The sequence below is a fragment of the Triturus cristatus genome, chromosome 7, assembly GCF_964204655.1.
Source record: "Triturus cristatus chromosome 7, aTriCri1.1, whole genome shotgun sequence".
NCBI lineage: Eukaryota > Metazoa > Chordata > Amphibia > Caudata > Salamandridae > Triturus > Triturus cristatus.
Window position 1 is genome coordinate 478,248,564 of NC_140590.1, and position 16,938 is coordinate 478,265,501.

Below are 16,938 nucleotides of genomic sequence, written 5' to 3' on the forward strand. Positions count from 1 at the left end.
TACCAGTGGAGGTGCGGCGAGGCGGGCTGGTCATGGGCGGCGGTAGCACAGGGTCACAGTTCACACAGGGGGCTGTGTGGCGGTCAGGGGAGCGACCTGCCTGTCATATGCCCCTCCAGTGCTATAACTTCTGATTTCTTCTTGATCTCTAAATGCTGCAACACCTTCATCCAATGTTCAGATTCCTCTACAGTGTTTGCTATTGCAATAGCATCCTTCAATGATGGGTTACCTACAGCCTATAGTCTTTCCTGTATTTTGTTGCTGGTACATTGAACAATGGACTGATCGAGAATCAATTGATTGGCCCAAACTGGCACTTTATAGCCAATTGCCTTAGTCTACAATCTGAACTACAGGTTCATTGGATCTTTGAGAGTAAAACTTGTGGCTTGTCATGGCATTGTTTACTGTTTTAGTATATCTTGGGGCATATTTACACGGAAATGGCAAGGCGCGGAGCTGCGTCAAAATTTACAGCGCCGCGCTCGGCCATTCCCAAAACACAGAGATGTACCATATTTACAACCATACGGCGCACCCCTGTGTCCTCCCTAATGCTGGTGCTAAAAATAATTGCCTAAAGCCAACACAGATACCCTTGCGCCTTAGTGTAAGGGTGCCTGCTTTGCAGGGACTGATTGTTTATGTGCAGGACGGTGTCCTGCACATACAAAATCAATAATGGTGATTTGTTACTTCTACGTGTGCAGCATTCTGCAGCACTGATAGAAATAGCAAATCGCCATTATTTGATGATTGTTCATGTGCAGGAAGGGATGCTTGAACCGTGTACGTCACATGTCCAATGGCTGCATTTGTCCTTGGCCGCAACTACTGATGTAAATGTCTGCTCATAATTATTGTAACTGGCTGAACCCTTGTATCATGCTACTCTGATGCTTTCGGGCCATGTTTGCCCAATATAAATCCACAAAAATCTTCCCAAAAAACATATAAATACAGGAATCATTTGGTACCAATCCAAATAATGATGCTACAGTTGCTGCTTTACACCTTACAGTGGAGATATAGATGTAGTAAAACTCAGTTCTGTTCTGAATGCTGTCAATATGTGGAATGCACAAAGAAGCTGGTTTCCTCACTCACTGAGTAGTGGTACAAACGGCCTTTGGTATGGATGAAGAGCAATTATGGTGCCTACATTTGACAGAGTTGCGGTCTGGCATCAAAAAGGAGAGCCCCAGCTAGAGGATCAGAGAGTGTGGGACGCTCTGGCATTCGTAAGCAACACTGTGTTGTTCACGCGCAGACTAATGTACCTCCCACTGGGCCATTTAATGGAGACTCAAAGCAAATGACCTGAGGTGGAGAAAACTTGCAACACTGACGTTAGTTCATTTGATATACAGAACTGTGGGGCATATTATCAAAGAACAGCGATAAACATCGCTAGGCGCATTTAGCGCGTTTCTGTTTACTGCCGTCTATCGCTGAATTACATCGCCGTGTTAGCAGCGTATTATCAACGCTTTGCTAACAGGCGATGTAATTCCAGCGATAGAAGATGAAAATGAGAAATAGCGTGTGAAATCCAGCAAAGATTTGACAGCGCTATGGGCCTGCTTGCTGATAGGGGAGTGTGGACCTAAACATACAATCCACCTCCCATTATTAGTACAGCTAAGTCAAATAAAAAGCAGACGTTAAATTACAGTGATAAACGCAGCAAGCGCATTTTTTTTTATCTCTTCGCGGGACTGCTGCAGAGTTGTAAATAGCGCGAATCCATGTCAGCGTGAATTGACATGGAGTTATGAGCGGGAACGCCTACTTTGCATGTCATTAGCGATATTGATTGCTGACATGCAAAGTAGCAAGGAAACACCTGCTAACGCTTGTTAGCGTGTCCTTGTTGATTGAGTGATAATTAAATCGCCGCTTTTTCGGCGCTATGTGCCGAAAAAGCGGCGATTACACCCTTGATAATATTCCCCTAGTGTTTTTTCTTTATCATTGTGAGGCTCACTCCCTTCACTGCCTGGGTTGTAAGGTGGTAATGTGACTGGTGACAAGACGCTTGTCGTCCAACTGTTGTGATGTGGACAGCCGCGGTCGGTAGTAGGAGTAACTGCAGGGCGGTGACGTGGGGAGGAGGAGGGGCAGGGTGGGGGTTAGTAAACTGTGGATTACGGAGGTTTACAGGTAAATTAACATATAAATTAATAAAACGAATTTCGTTGCGTGCACTGCATCCCCAAATGCGATGCAGTGGACGCAACGAAATTCGTTTTATTAATTTATATATTAATTTACCTGTAAACCTCCGTAATCCATAGTTTACTACCCCCCACCCCGCCCCTCCCCACGTCACCGCCCTGCAGTTACTCCTACTACCGACCGCGGCTGGATGTGGATAAGCCAGGAGAAGGCCCACAAGGCAAGCATAATTAAAATGTACTCAAGCACAGCACAGAGGGTGGACTCTAGTTACCAGTCAGCTCTCCAGCTCACAACCAGGAACCACCAATGAAGTTGAGAACATAACAGGGAATATGGAACCATACAAGGTTCCATTACAAACATAGAAAAGAGAATACAGGAGCTACCAGGAGCCCTGGGAAGGGGGAAGGAGGTCCCATCCCCCGTACCCCAAGATGTTCTGAAATCCAAAGCATTCCCTTCACTTATATAGGCAAGTACCCCCGAGAGAAGGCCAATCCCAGGGCATCCCTTTGCAGATGCCACACAGGTGCACGCCGTGCCTTGGAATCACTGGGTCCCAGGAGGATTCTCCTCTGGCCCCGGTGTTGTGTAATATCTGGTATCCCCTCGGAATCGTGTATCCCCTTGCCTTCGGCAGAATCCGGAGGTCCTGTCTATTGGACACCTCGGACGAGCCCACGGAAGCCCCGCCCACCGCTGGAGAGGCAAGCCTCGGCTTTAGCAGGCAGAAGCAGCAGCGCTCCGAGACAAGCTGCTGTTGGAACTGCACCTTTCAGCTCTAAAGCCGAGGAGCCATCGCATTCATACAGGGTTAAGACGCCGTTTGTCGATTCACTCATGACAATTGTAAAAGGAAATCACCAGTTTACAAATGATAAGAAATCGTAGCATTGGAAGCGGCAGTCCGTAAACAGGATGCTTAAAACTGCACATGACCCGAAAGGCTTGGTGGCATGTCTTCTATGTTCGTATTATTTTACTAGGAGCCCTTGTTGTAAGAGTTGTTTTCCCTCTAACTTGTATTTCGGAAACGCTTTCACTCATTTAAAAAGCAACAGAGGAAATGCCGCATTAGAACTGTGAAATGCGTGTACTTTGCTCCAACTTTAAAACTACTTGCCAGACATTCGTTTTTTAATTAATTGAGGGGTTTACATCTGTGTAAGCACAGCGCTATGTTGTATATTGTCATATGTATTATGATAATTTTTAATTTTTAAGTTTATTTTTATAATGGGGTTTTGGTAAAGCGCTACAAGACACAAAATCCCTGCCCCAGAGCGCTTTGGGTGCGGACATGTACCAAGGGCACAACCAGAGGCGCAACTAGAGCCACATTTCGGAGGGGGGGGGGGGAGATGGGCTAAGAAGAAATTATGGGGGGGGGCTGATTCTTCAAGCAAAATGCAGAGGCGAGCTGCAGGGGCTCTAAGAAAGGGTGAAAAACATCAAAGCCTCATTAACAAGCAAAAGGTCTTTTAAAGACCCTTGAAGTACTTGGGTGCTGTTCTGTGTGTGCCCGAGAAGCTTTTTCAACCCCCGCTGACACACACGATGTGCTGAAGCCCTTTGAGTCCAATGGGCGTTGCGCGCCTGAGCACAAGACCTGAACTTCGGGGGCGGTGGAGGGGGTTTGCTAAGACTCCGTGCCAGGGCTGGCCCTAGCACTGGTTGCTCACAGTGTAACAGTCTTTTTTGGGGCCCCCTGCCCCATTTCCTCCTTCTTCATGAATTCCCTCACTACCAGTCACCAACAATGCACCTCATCTCGCTGTAGGACCTTTCTGACAGAAATTTCATTTTTTATAGCGCTACTTATAGTTTACTTACACTCAGTTCTGTGATCTGCATGGTACATTTTCTTGGTAGCAGGCACATTAACCCTCTGCACTGTGTGGGTGGCAGGAGGGCCCATGTGAGTGCACTGTGAGCGATGGGACAGTGTGAGAGTACGGTGAGTGAGGTGACCATATGAATTTGGGCACACATGTTAGTGCAGAGTGAGACTAATGAATGCAAGGATAGTGATGGGCTTGTTTGAGTGAGATTGCAGAGTGAGCATTGAGGGCGACAGGTGAGTAAAGTGTCACATAAGTGCAGGGTGAGTAGTGTGCTCGTGTGACTGCAGGGTGAGGTACAGGGTGAACAGCACAAGTGCATTGTGATTGCAGAGTTATCACTGTGAATGCAGGGTGAGCGGGTGAATGGTGTGAGTGCATGGTGATCAGTGTGAGTGCATTGTGATCGCTATGAGTGCAGGGTGAGCGTGAAAGTGAAGGGGCGAGAATGAGGAGTGAGTTATCTGAATGCAGGGTGCATTCCCAGACACTTGGAGTAACTCAGCATGTTATTGAAGGTGGCGTAGGGTTTCAGATAACAGTTAAATTATTGCTAATATGTAGGGCTTTTGAGTGGGATAAAAAACGGGGGGAGGGGGGTTCTCTCATAGGGGCGTGGATGATATGATGAAAACATTTATGCTAAAAATCTGTGCTCAGCATTATGTGCCACCCGACTGGTATTTCGCTGCCTCTGTTATTGCCTCCAAATAAGTAACATTGCACGTACAACAAGCCAGGACTATTGGCTTTGTCAAAGGTTGTTAGTTGCATAAAGATAAATACACTACGTGCATACATACAACGATGGCTTTGTGGTATATTATAATAGAAAATGCTTTAGTTCTTGCGCAAGCATTTATGGGGTAATGGATAGAGCTGTCAACTTTGGTGCTGAGTAAGCAGGTCTGAGTCTCAGCGTCGGCTCAACATCCTGTGTTATAAGGGCAAATCACGTAATCGTCCGTGCCTACCAAAAAATAAATGAAGACGGTGTTGATGTAAAGCACTTTGAGTTTGGCAATACAGAACAGCAAAAAAAATAAAGTTACATCAAAACAGTGAACTGCTGCAGAGTTTAGATTTGTTTCCATTCCAGTATGAAGGTGAAAATGTAGAGCCCGATAGATACCCGTCTTGGCACCTGCTTTTAAGAACTGCAGTGCTGAGCACCGGCAGGACCCGGCCCACTTTAAGTCCTGCTATTATGGCATTAATCAGGGATCAAGGGAAGAGGAAATAAATAATGTGCTGATCCTGCAACAAACTTCCAGTCTTATGATTAGGGTTGCCAGCTCATTAGTTTGATGTCCCAGACGGTACAAAAATGAACTGTCACATAAAGCCGTATTTTCAGCATTTGTCTGTGCATACTTCAAACAGCAAATATATATATAAAGCACTTTTAATTGTGTTCTAGGGCTGCCTGAATGATCCATGACTGATAATTAAAGGGAACAAAGACAGAAAAGTCACATTACAAATTAATACATTCTTTTTTACTTCTACCCTATTTAGTGTCAAGACAAGGTCTTTGCAGGCTCTTTAAACAACACATGGCTGGCATTTTTATTTCGGCAACCTTACATTGCATTCGTTTTCATGAAATGCATTCTTACACTACGACAGTAAATGTAAAATACAAATGTAAGGGGGCCCAGGGGGTACTGGAACTAGAAAAAAAACTAAGCCTCGGTGACCAGTTTACAAAGGTATGTAAATATGCAAATGGTCTTTAAAGACCTGTAAAAAACTTGGGCGTGCCGGACACTCCAGACACTACCCAGCCTAGCCCACAGCAGCCCGAGCTGCAGCAGCACGGGCTGGGACACACGACGGGAGGGGCTGAAGCCCTTTCAGCCCTAAGGACACTGCATGCTTGGCATGTACAAAATAAGCGGTCCTAATGCCGAGCACTTTCATGAGACGCAGGTAGGCAGAAAGGGATTCTCAAGAAGGATAACATTCCAAAACCATGAAGAACCAAGTCCTTGATGTTTATTTGAAGACGGCAATTGCCAGTACATTAGAACCATTTTTCCTTTAAAAAGTTATGAAGATTTTAAAAAACTGGGGTGGTGTGTCTAAGGTGCGCAGTGTGTATCTATCTATCTATCTATCTATCTATCTATCTATCTATCTATCTATCTATCTATCTATCTATCTATCTATCTATCTATCTATCTATCTATCTATCTATCTGTCTATCTGTCTGTCTATCTGTCTGTCTGTCTGTCTGTCTGTCTGTCTGTCTGTCTGTCTGTCTGTCTGTCTGTCTGTCTGCCTGTCTGTCTGTCTATCTGTCTATCTGTCTATCTGTCTGTCTGTCTATCTATAGATATATTTTCTCTAAGTTCAGGTGCACCCTACTTATTCTTTAAAAGCGGGTGTTATATTGCCCAAATGGTGATAACTCAAGGTCATAAAATGAAACACACATATGTGGTTCCACGTTATGGTGATGTATTTAACAATACAATCGACGTTGTTGATTCAATGTTCTTCTATCCTTATAGATACCAATTTGGTTTCGAGGCTACTACGGCGATTTCCCCCTCTTTTTCTGACATGCCAATGTTGCATGTTTTGTTTTGAAAAATAGGCATACAATATTTATAAAAAACAATAGATATATTTTGAGTGCAGTAGGGATCATATTAGGTCCTGACGAGCAAGCCGTGGGGACGGCTTACGAAACATGTTGACCCAGTAGGGGGCATCACATTAAAGTATACCCCCTACGCATCCCCATTTAAAATATTTCCAGCTAGGGAAGTGAATAAAATTAGTTTTTTTCCACTAGCCAAGGAATTTTTATAACTCACTTCATATTCTTCACAGACCCTACCTCTCTCACTCCAACAGCATACATTACCTATTTTCACAAAATAGTGCTCCCACGTACTCGTAGGTTGAAGCACGCCCCGCCCCTTAGAGGGACGGGAAGACCCCTATGATGAAGCATGACACTAAGGAATTCTTAGTGTGTGAGGGGTATTTTAAAAACACTTAGTGCTTTTCCATGACATCTCATGGATCACTAATACACCTTTCCCTTATCACAAAAAAATGAAAAACAATTCTTCGTATTGAAGGGTAGAATCTTATTGTTTATAAAAAGGTTGAACAGGAGGTTGATTCTATCTCGTTACCTCTTTACTCCCTCCCCCATTTGTTATTTTTGTTATTTTTCTTATCTATCTATCTAGTCATCACGGCACAGAACACTGTATCGAGCTCGGAAGGATGGGAGGCTCACCAGGCCCATCGTGCCGGTACTTTGAGGCACAATGTATCAAGCTCGGAAGGGTGGGAGGCTAGCTAGTCCTGTCATCCCTTCTGCAGACAATCTGGCTGTTGTAAGCATGCAGAAGATTTCCAGAACACCCATGCACACAGTACCTCAGAATGAAGGTGGTCTGACCAGCCCTTGTGCCAGCACACTGATGCACATTCTATCGAGCTCGGAATGTTAAGATGCTGACTAGGCCCCTTGTACCACCACCCTGATGCACACTCTATCGTGCTCAGAAGTATAAGATGCTGACTAGGCCCATCCTGCCAGCACTCTGATGCACACTCTATTGAGTTCAAAAGGATAAGTTGATGAGTAGGTCCCTCTTGCCAGCACTCTGATGCATACGCTATCCAGCTTGGAAGGGTAAGATGCTGATTACGCACCTCATGCCTGTACTCTGATGCATACTATATCCAGCTTGGAAGGGTAAGATAATTATTACGCACCTCATACCAGCACTCTGATGCAAACACTATCCAGCTTGGAAGGGTAAGATGCTGATTACGCACCTTATGCCAGTACTCTGACGCATACTAGATCCAGCTTGTAAGGATAAGATGTTGACTAGGCCCTTCGTACCAGTACTCTAATATGTATTATATCCAGCTTGGAAGGATAAAATGCTGACCAAACCCCTCGTGCCACCACTCTGATGCACACTCTATTGAGCTCAGAAGGATAAGATGCTGACTAGGTCCCTCGTGCCACCACTCTGATGCAAACTGTATCAACCTTGGAAGGGCGGAAGGCTGACTAGGCCCATCGTGCCAGCACTCTGATGCATATCCAGCTCAGAAGGGTAAGATGCTGACTAGTCCCCTTGTGCCATTACTCTGGTGCACAGTCCATTGAGCTCAGAAGGATAAGATGCTGATTAGGCACTTCTTCGTGCCAGCACTCTTATACATGCTACATTCAGCTTGGAAGGATAAGATCCTGACTATGCCCCTTGTGTAAGCACTCTGATGCGTACTATATCCAGCACGGAAGGATAAAATGCTGATCAGGCACCTCGTGCCAGCACTCTGATGCATACTATAACCATCTCAGAAGGATAAGATGCTGACTAGGCCCTTCGTGCCAGCACTCTGATGCGTGCTATATCCAGCTTGGGAAGATAAGATGCTGACTAGGCCCTTGATGCCAGCACTCTGATGCCAACTGTATCAACCTTGGAAAGACGAATGGCTGAATAGGCCCATCGTGATAGCACTCTGATCCATATTCTATCCAGCTCAGAAGTATAAGATGCTGACTAGGCCCCTCGTGCCAGCACTCTGATGCATACTATATCCCGCTTGGAAGGATAAGATGCTGATCAGGCCCCTCTTGTGGGCACTCTGATGCGTACTATATCCAGCTCCAAAATAAAAGATGCTGATTAGGCCCCTCATGCCAGCACTCTGATCCATATTCTATCCAGCTCGGAAGGATAAGATGCTGACTAGGCCCCTCGTGTCAGCACTCTGATGTGTACTGTATCCAGCTCAGAAGGATACGATGCTGATCAAGCCCCTCTTGCCAGCAGTCTGATGCACACTCTATTGAGCTTGGAAGGATAAAATGCTGACTAGGCCCCTTGTCCCAGCAATCTGAAGCACATCGACCTTTGGAAGAATGGAGAGCTTTCTGTGCCCATCATACCAGCACTCCGCTGTATACTATATCCAGCTTTGAAGGATAAGATGCTGACTAGGCCCCTCGTGCCAGCACTGTGATGTGTTCTATATCCAGCTCGGAAGGGCAAGATGATGACTAGACCCCTCTTGCCAGCACTCTGATGCATACTACATTAAGCTCAGAAGGATAATATGCTGACTAGGACCCTCGTCCCAGCAATCTAAAGCACACTATCGACCTTGGAAGGACAGAGGGCTGACTAGGCCCGTCGTACCAGCACTTTGGTGCACACTCTATCGAGCTCAGAAGGATAAGATGCTGACTAGGATCCTCATGCCAGCACTCTGATCTACACTCTATCAAACTCAGAAGGATAAGATGCTAACTAGGCCCATCCTAGCACTCTGATGTGTACTACATTCAGCTCAGAAAGGATAAGATGCTGACTAGGCCACTCGTGCCAGCACTCTGATGCACACTCTATCGAACTCAGAAGGATAAGATGCTGACTAGGCCCCTCATCCTAGTACTCTGAAACACACTGTATCAACTTTGGAAGGACGGAGGGCTGACTGGGCCCTTTGTGCCAGCACTCTGATGCATGCTAAATACAGCTCAGAAGGATAAAATGCTAATCAAGCCCTTCATGCCAGCACTCTGATGCATACTATATTCAGCTCGGAAGGATAAGATCCTGATTGGGCCCTCGAGCCAGAACTCTGATGCGTACTATATCCAGCTCAGAAGGATAAGATGCTGATTAGGCACCTCGTGCCAGCACTCTGATGCATACATATTACAGCTTGGAAAGATAAGATTTTGACTAGGCCCCTCATGCCAGCACCCCGATGCACACTCTATTGAGCTCAGAAAGATAAGATTCTGAAAATTCCCCTTGTGTCAGCTCTTCGATGCATACTATATCCAGCTGGGAAGGATAAGATGCTGACTAGGTCCCTCGTGCCAGCACTCTGATGTGTACAACATTCAACTCGGAAGGATAAGATGTTGACTAGGCCCCTTGTGCCAGCACACAGATGCGTACTACATTCAGCTCTGAAGGATAAGATGCTGACTATGACCCTCGTCTCAGCATTCTGAAGCACACTGGAATGACGGAGAGCTGACTGGGCCCTTCGTGTCAGCACTCTGATGCATACTATATCCAGCTCAGAAGGATAAGATGCTGATTAGGCCCTTGTGCCGACATTCTGATGCATACTATAAACAGCTCAGAAGTATAAGATGCCAATTAGGCCCCTCGTGCCTGCACTCTGATCCGTACTAGATCCAGCTCGGAGGGATAATTTGCTGATTAGGCCCCTCATGCCAGCACTCTGATGCGTACTATATCCAGTTCGGAAGGTTAAGATGCTGATTAGGCCATTGTGTCAGTACACTGATGCATAGTATATCCAGCTCAGAATGATAAGATTCTGATTAGGCCCCCTGTGCCAGCACTCTGATGCATACTATAGCAAGCTCAGAAGGATAAGATGCTGACTATTTCCCTCGTGCCAGCAATCTGATGCTTGCTATATCGAGCTTGGAAGGATAAGATGCTGATTAGGCCCCTTGTGCCAGCACTCTGGTGTACACTCTATCACGCTCGGGAGGATAAGATGCTGATTAGGTCCCTCGAGCCATCACTCTCATGCGTACTATATCAAGGTCGGAAGGATATGATGCTGACTATGACCCTCGTGCCAACATTCTGATGCACACTATATCCAGCAGGGAAGGATAAGATGCTGACTAGACCCATCGTGCCAGCACTCTGATGCATTCTACATTCAGCTAAGAAGGATAAGATGCTGACTTGGCCCCCTCGTCCCAGCAATCTGAAGCACACTGTATCGACCTTGGAAAGAAAGAGGGCTGACTAGGCCCGTCGTACCAGCACTCGAATGTATACTATATCCAGCTCCAAAGGATAAGATGCTGACTAGGCTACTCGTGCCAGCACTCTGATGCATACTATATCGAGCTCAGAAGGATAAGATGCTGACTAGGCCCCTCGTGCCAGCAATCTGAAGCACAATGTATCGACCTTGGAAAGACAGAGGGCTGACTAGACCCGTCGTACCAGCACTGTAATGTATACTATATATCCAGCTCCAAAGGATAAGATGCTGACTTGGCCACTCGTGCCAGCACTCTGATGCGTACTATATCGAGCTCAGAAGGATAAGATGTTAATTAGGCCCCTCGTGCCATCACTCTGATGCACACTCTATCGAGCTTGGAAGGATAAGATGCTGATTAGGTCCCTCGTGCCAGCACTCCCATGCATACTATATCACGGTTGGAAGGATAAGATGCTGACTAGGCCTGCTATGCCAGCACTCATTTGCGTACCATATCCAGCTCGGAAGGATAAGATGCCAATTAGGCCCCCTCGTGCCAGCACTCTGGTACGTACTACATCCTGCTCGGAAGGAAAGCATGCTGACTAGGCCCGTCACCTCTCCTGCAGATAGTCTGCCAGTTGTAAGCACCCTGAGGATTCCTAGTACACTGCATGTGTTGCAAGTGGATCTGGTGACTCTGTGATTACCTCAGCCGTAATCTGTGCTTGAGGCGTGCACACTGGCTACTGTGATCCAGAAACAACTCAATGGCATCTCTTTTGGGAACGGGGGAGGGGTTCCATGGCCCAGGCATCTTTTGGTGATTGAACTGCTGCAGGATCACAGTCACCCTTCTACATGACACTGGAACCTCAATGTACTGACAGAAAACATGTCTCTGACTCAGAGATACCGGTGCACCAGCAGAAACTCACAGTTGTTGTGTAATATTTGGCATCCTCTTGGGATCGTGTATCCCCTGCTCTTCGGGAGACTTCGAGGTCCTTCATATTGGACATCTCGGACTGGCCCACAGCAGCCCCGCTCACCTCAGGAGAGGCGAACCTCGGCTTTAGCAGGCAGAAGCAGCATCGCTCCAAGCAAAGCTGTTTCCCCAGTCGCTCTGTTTACGGGGACACTAAGAAAGGGTCCCATTAAAGTGCTTAACTGTTTGTTTATCTTGCCTTGACCTCTGACTGTTTGAACTAAACTGCACTACGTGTAAAACAAAGGAGAAAATAAATGTAGATCTCGAATGTGTAACATGCAAGAATGTATTCTTGTGTGATAGCTCTGTGTTTTAAGTGGACATGTCAGTGGGTTATTACTTTTTTGTGTGGTGATCCTTGTATTAGTAAATACATCCTAATAATGACTCAGAAAGATGCATATGACATTCTAATAAATCTTACATATGTCTTAGTTTGGAAATATCAAACATCACACTAAATGATGGATGGGTCAAACATCTTCCCCCTCCACCATGAAACATCTACCCTAGTTTACCTCTTGAGTACTTATGAAGTGACAAGCTCTGATAGATCTGCCAGCCATCGGGTGGAATTCCCCCAAACATTTGACTTTCCTCCCCCATGGATTCTGCGCACTTTACCTCTGATAACCAGTGCTAAAGTGCATGTGCTCAATCCTTTAAACATGGTCACGTTGGCTTATCCCCAATTGGCATATTTAATATCCTTTAAGTCCCTAGTAAAGTGGCACTACCTTTGCTCAGGGTCTGTAAATTAAATGCTACTCATAGGACTACTTCACTGATTCTGACACCCACTGAAGTAGCCCTCTGAGGCCTGTCATCACAGATTGTGTAAGCGCATTTAAACTTCCATTCAAACCTGGCAAAATAAACCTTTTATCTAGGTCCAAACCTTCCTGTTTAATACATATAAGACACCCCCAGGGTAGACCGTGGGCAGCCCCGAGGGCCTGGTGCAGTGTTTACATGCCCTGGTGGTCAAAAACCCTTACATTCATTTTTCTCTTCTGCGAGGCATACCTCTTCCACAGGATAGCATTGCTGTTACTTTATTACTTTTAATAAGCTGTAATTTCTAAATGGGAGCAGGTACCCAGTTCATGTTTGGTGGCTTTGGAATTGTATTGAAAAATCCTAACTTATGAATAAGTCAGACTTTAGGTTACAATTTTGAAAATACCACTTTTGGAAAGTTGACATTTTCCTGCCGTAGCCGTTTAGTGCCTGTAACATTTCTCTTGGTCACATGACTGAGTGTAGCTGACAGATGGGGTTTGTGTGTTCCTCCTAGACAAGCACACACACTGGAGAGCTACGGTGTGCCTAGTAGTTTCCATCACTGACAGAATTGGAGGGTGGGGCTGGACCCAGCCCTAGTTACCCTTGAATAGGCTGTGTTCTGACTCCACACTAAGGGCTGCATACCCCCTGTAGTTAGTCTGGAGCCAAGGCAGGGAAAGCAGGATCACTGAGGACTTTAAAGGGAAACATCTAGAAGCTCCTCCTCACTTCTAATGCACAGCTTGATATAAATACTGGACCTCAGACACTAACTCTTCAGTACACTTCTGGACCTGTAGATACTCTGCCAGGAAGACGGACCACTGCCATGCTGTGCTGACCTGCTGTCATCTTTCCAGAGTGAGAAGGACTGGATCTGCATCTGTTGAACTCAGGACCACAAAGTGATTAAATGGGCCAGTTGGCGGTCATCCTGACTTGGGCCTCAGGGACAGTAGCCTCCAGTAATCTTGAACTTAGCGCCTGGACTGTGCCATTTGTGAGTCTACCCTCTAAAGTGGTGCCACCTCAGTCCCGAACCCTTGTAAATGGGCCTAAGGTGCTTTGCCAGGTTTTGTGAATCCAGTGAAATGGATGCATCTCCACTGCTTCCAAGCACAACTCTGAGCAGAACCGATGTTTGCCACTGCTGCGTGGATCAGTTCCTGCGACAAAGAGCTGTACTGCATCTCAGCCCATTGACGTATCGGAACTGCCAATGTGCGATGCATTCGTGGCGTAGGGCTTCTCATCCCTCATGGACAGCAGCCTCAAATACGATGCCGAGTGGAGCATCGCAGCCTCTTAACTCCTCAGAACCACACAATGCTGTGCAAACCAGGATTGAAGGTACCTTGTTCAGCAGGCCTAACTGGGTTCCTGTAGCTGGCCCACGCTCCATCGTGGTTGGCCTGAACTTGTTACTTTTCCTCGGTCTGGTGCAACCAGGTATCCATAGTTGACACTTAATGACTTTTGATGCTATTTTTGCTGAAATCTTAAAACCTACATATCTCTGGTTCTGTTGATTTGATTTTTTTTATTTTATCTTCTTTTATTTATAAAAATGTACTGTATTTTTCTAAACTGGTGTGGAATCCTTTTGTGGAGTGTTTTCACTATTACTGTTGCACAATTAGACATTGCCTCTGAGGTAAGCGTGACTGCTATGTGCAATCTATCCAAGGGTTTAGCACAGGTTAATTTAGGGTTTGCTTGTGACTTTACCCTGAAAAGAATTGTGGTTGCTGCTTAAGAAGGGTTTCACCACCACTCAATCAGTAACCCAATTTCATACAAGCTCTTTCTAGGGTGCTTAGCAAACAACTGCATGAAAAATCAATGGCATCAGAAGAGGGAATGAAAAATATGATTTTAGGTTAAATTCTTTTTATTGTCATAGAGAGCAATGGGTCACAGCATGGCAGACTACATAAAAAAGAAAGAAAACCAACTCCCTTCCCAACCACCCACCCCTCCAAGTCCCTCCCTGCATGCTCCTGACCCCCTACACCTGTCTCATTCCCATCAGGGCCAGTTGAATGTCATGTAGCTGTAACCCATACAAGTTCACTAGGATGTCGTGCCTGGTGGTGCCAGTGGAGTGGATTCTTGTGGGGGCTACGAGAGCCATAAAAGGTGCAAGTACTTAGGGCAGGTGAGTTCCCTCAGTCCAGTGCCAAGTAGGGAAAGAAACGGGCACCAAAGATCTGCAAAAGAGGCCCCATCTCCCTGTAGTGAAAGAGTTATGCGTTCCATGCCTAGAACGAGCCATCATTTTTGCAACCACCCCTGGTATGTGGTTATTCTATCTGTGCCCCAGTGGGATATTATGTTTTGCAATGCTGCCCCAAGGGCTATTCCCATTTGTCTACCCTTGCGTGACCTGAGGCGAAATGTAAGTGCGTTGGGTAGGCCCAAGACGACATCCACCGGGAAACACTGTATCTTTGTGTTGAAATGGTTGTCTACGTCGCCTAAAATTTGGTCCCAGTAGGGCAGTGTTCTTCAATCTGTGGGGCGCGCCCCCCAGGGGGGGCGCGCCACCATTCCAGGGGGGGCGCGCACTTCACACGAAAATCTGATGGCTGATATTCGGCCGGCCGTAACGGAGGTTTTGAAAACAGCGGGATGGCAACCCTCACACCTTCAGCCCTTGATGAGCTGTTAAGAGGTGCTTGAAGGTGACTGAGAGGGAGGGGCTGGAGCTTCAGGCGCAGGGGCATCTATTCAGATGCAAACAGCCCTGAATGTGTCTCTGCAATTTAGAGGGGCCTCACACATTCCCTTTCTGCCCAGGGCCGCAAACATCCTAGAACCTGCCCTGATTACCCCGAGGCAGCACGTGGTTCTCTTCACAGAGCTTAATTACTGTCACTAAATTGTAAGCAAACCTCGGTTCTGCAAACATGCAGTCTATAATTGGAATAAAATAAAGAAATGGCACAATCGCACCCACACTGATTAAACAAAGTATGGAGGACAATCAGTTAAATCAGTTATCTTGGAGTATCTCCTTTAAGTACTGTACATCACAGTGGGGGATGGTGAAACTAACATTTTGGAAAGAGAGCCTGTCTTCTCGTTGTCTTGTCCAGGAAGGGGTGAGGAGCCCTACCCCTCCCTGGAATACTTGAAAACTGCATGCCCACCCCTGTGCCCACCCTGGTGGATCCTGTCCAAGTCCTGGAATGGCTCCTTTAGCGAGGGTGAAGTTCTTGATGGGCCTCTTCTCAAAAATGCTCAGCTCAAAATTAATATGAAAAGGTGGGCGAGTGAGTAAGTGAAGGGATGGGTGGATGGCTGGATGAATTAGTGAAAGGGTGAATGGATGAATGAAAGATTGAATAGATGGAGAATGAGAGAGGATGGATGGATTGATGAGTGAGTGGAAGGATGGATGAGAGAAAAGGTAAATAGCTGAATGTATGGGTGGAAGGGTAGCTGGATGGGTAAAAGGGTGGATGGATGGGTAAAAGGGTGGATGGATGAGTGAAAGGATGGATGAGTGAAAGGATGGATGAGTGAAAGGATGGATGAGTGAAAAGGTGGATGATGAGTGAGTGGGTGGATGGATGAGTGAAATGTTGGATGGATTGATGAATTGATAAGTGCAAGGGTGAATGGATGGAAGGATGAGTGAAAGGGTGGATGTAAGGATGGATGAGTAAGTGAAAGGGAGGGTAGATGGACAAAAGGATGAATAGATGAGTGAAGGAGTGAAAGGATAGATGGATGAGAGAAAGGATGGATGAGTGATAGGGTCAATGGATGGATTAATGAGTGGATGAGTAGATGGATGGGTGGGTGGATGGATGGAAGGAAGGATGGCTAAGTGAAAGGGTCGATGGAGAGGGAAAGGGAGGATGGATGGATGACTGAAAGGGTGGATGGGTGGAAGGATGAGTGACTGGGTGGATGGATGAGTAAGTGAAAGGATGGCTGGATGGGTGAAAGGGTAAATGGCTGGATGGATGAGTGAATGGATGGGTAGAAGAGTGAATGGATGAGTGTACAGATGGATAGGGTGAAAGGGTGGATGGATGGATGATGGATGAGTGAAAGGATGGATGAAGGAATGGTTGAGTGAAATGATAGATGGAAGGATACGTGATGGATAGGTTTGCAAATGGTTGAATATGTTTGGATTTGGCTGGGCTTACTTGTATACTATGGCGTGACCTCCTCTGATGTGTCTGTAAAACGTACCTATTGTCCTGAAGTTTTGTCCTGAATTTTGACCTTCTGTCCTGAATTTGTGTCCTGAATGTTGACCCTTTGTCCTGAATTTTTACACTCACCGTTGGCAGTAGCAAAAATCCATCCACAGATTGACCGTCTCTGTGGTGAAAAACAGGCACACCCGTCACA